Source organism: Oncorhynchus masou, chromosome 13 (assembly GCF_036934945.1).
Source record: "Oncorhynchus masou masou isolate Uvic2021 chromosome 13, UVic_Omas_1.1, whole genome shotgun sequence".
NCBI classification, from domain to species: Eukaryota; Metazoa; Chordata; class Actinopteri; order Salmoniformes; family Salmonidae; genus Oncorhynchus; species Oncorhynchus masou.
This window is the reverse complement of record NC_088224.1, coordinates 33,716,601-33,719,324: the sequence shown is the minus strand read 5'-3', so window position 1 is coordinate 33,719,324 and position 2,724 is coordinate 33,716,601. Positions and strand designations below refer to the sequence as shown.

Sequence of the window (2,724 nt, the reverse complement as noted above, 5' to 3'; positions counted from 1 at the left end):
TTAGTTTATACGGATCCCCATTAGCTACTGCACAAGCAGAAGCTACACTCCCTGGGGTCTACATAAAACATACAAATACTTGACAAAGTACAGAACAGTAAGACAAGAATAACATAAGGTATTACGTTAAATAACAAATCTTTTAAAAAGTTATATATAGAAAAGACACCAAAAGACAGTGTAGATTTGGCCTTGTAGTTTAGGTTATTGTGTCTGGTGGACAGCAGACTCCATTCAGTTTATTTTTTGTCCTGAAAAACTCTCCAGTCCTTAACTGTTACTAGCATACCGAGAAGATGATGCAGCCACCACTATGCTTGAAAATATGTAGAGAGGTACTCAGTAATGTGTTGTATTTGATTTGCCCCGAACATAACACCTTGTATTCAGGACAAGAAGTTAATTAATTTGCCACCATTTTGCAAATAGGATGTATGTTTTTGGAATATTTGGATTCTATACAGGCTTCCTTCTTTTCACTCAGTCAGTTCGGTCAGTGTTTTGGAGTAACTACAATGTTGTTGGTCCATCCTAAATTGTCTCCTATCACAGCCATTAAACTCTAACTGCTTTAAAGTCATCACTGGCCCCATGGTGAAATTCCTGAGCGGATTCCTTCCATTCCGGCAACTGAGTTAAGGAGGATGGCAGTATCTTTGTAGTGACTGGTCGAATTGATACACCATCCACAGTGTAGTTAATAACTTAATTAAGCATGCTCAAAGGGATATTCAGTCTGCTTTTTTTTACCCATCTACCAATAGGTGCCCTACTTTGAAAAACGTCCCTGGTCTTTGTGGTTGAATCTGTGTTTGAAATTCACTGCTCGACTTTCATATAATTGTATGTGTGGGGTACAGAGATGAGGTAATCATTCCAAAATCATGTTAAATACTATTTATGCACACAGTGAATCCATTCAACTTGTTCTGTGACTTGGTAAGCACGTTTCTACTCCTGAACTTATTTAAGTGTGCCATAACAAAATTGTTGAATGCTTATTGACTCAAGACATTAGTAAACATTTCTAGAAACATAATTTAACTATGAAATTATGGGCTATTGTGTGTAGGCCAGTGTCACACAATCTCAATCTAATCCATTTTAAATTCAGGCTGTAACACAACAAAATATGGAAAAAGTCAAGCGTTGTGAACACGTTCTGAAGGCACTGTACACAAAACATAGGTAAATCTAGTTTTTGACTGCACTTGGACTTTAAGGTTTGCATTGAAAAAAAAAAACATAATTCAGGTGCCAGGTCAGACAATTTGGACAATTTTTGATGTGTAGCTGTTTTGCCTATAATCACCCTGCAGTCAAACCTATTCATAAAATGTTAACGTAATACTGGTTTGTAAAGACTTTTTATTACATTTGTCAAATTGTAAGCTGAAGAAACAAGCACTGTATTGCAGTTTAAAATAAATTAGTTCATAGTTAATCAAGAGAGTTAATAACAAAACTCAAAAATAAATATTGTAATCTAGCTTATTACACATTAAATAAATAAGTGATAAACGTTTTAGTAAGTGGATAGCACAGCTTGAAACCACAAATGATATAGCTAATAAATATATAAACATTCCATGTTCAGCTCAGCTGTAACTTTGATTAACAATCATATATCTATAATATAAAACGTAGTATTGCACAAAAAACATGTGGCCTATTAAGCCCATTATCAATTTTCTTTTTATGATAAAAATATATGCAACTCCCCACTTGATCTTTTCAGATGCAATTGTATGTAGTAACAAGGAATTTTCCATGCATTAAAGTCCCGTGATTAGCAAATATAGATGATTGGTTGTTCTTGTGATGACAGTTGCCCACAGATGTTAGCGTTGTCACCTCAGAAGAGACCGTTTCTTCTGGTGTACTGTACATTGTAAGATCTACGTCTGTGCCAGCGTCTCCTTACAGCTGCACAACAGCCACATAGCATGCACTGCAAAACAAAGATGGTGAAGTATGATTCACATGCCAAATCAATATCATTGCAGCCATCTAACAGCTTATTTGATCATATACTTTGTAGAGTATTTTCACAGTACACAAGTGAACACAAGCCTATACGTACACATAGCAGGATCCACAGGGGTACCAGAATGATAGCGATGCCACAGGGGATGATAATGGCCAGAGCCCAGCCAGGAAAACCTCCATTACTTGTGGTATTGAAAGTAGTGGTCAGCAAAAGGGTAGGAAGTGGTGAGGTGCTGGTAGTTGTGGTTGTTAGGAGACCTAGAATACACATTTAAATACATTTTAGGGGGATTATAAACTAGAACATAGATATGAAAGTGTTTTCGAGATTGAGTATTACATGTACTGTACACGGTGTTTTATAACTTGCCATAATAAAAAAATAAAAAAATGGCAACAAAAGCAGCATACCTGAGACTTTTAAGACTTCCTCTAGAAAAGCACTAGGGAGCTTGACGTCTTCCTCTTTGTATACATACATGATGTCTGCCCTGATTTGAGTGCCAACAATACTGTGGACGCAAACATTGGTTTTGTGTGAGAGTTGAAAATCTTCCCTCCATCCTGTTCAACTGTACAAACAGCAGCTGTATGAAATCTGCAGACATTCTAAAGAGTGCAGTTGAGAAAGATGGGTTGGTTCACAGACATGGCATTGTACTTACGTGAAGTTGGCATTGGGAAAGACAAATTGTTTGCCATCTGGTTTACTAAGAATTTCGTGGAGCTAAAAGG

The 2,724-nt window shown here is 36.6% G+C and overlaps 1 long non-coding RNA gene across 1 annotated transcript; it reads right to left on the bottom strand.

Moving 5' to 3' along the window:
* Positions 1–1,528: 1,528 nt before the first annotated feature.
* On the bottom strand, positions 1,529–2,472 carry LOC135552126 (uncharacterized). The gene is made up of 3 exons (XR_010457407.1): positions 2,401–2,472; positions 2,084–2,247; positions 1,529–1,951 (listed from the first exon to the last, which is right to left on the bottom strand). It is a non-coding gene; the product is annotated as an uncharacterized LOC135552126 (long non-coding RNA).
* Positions 2,473–2,724: the final 252 nt, after the last annotated feature.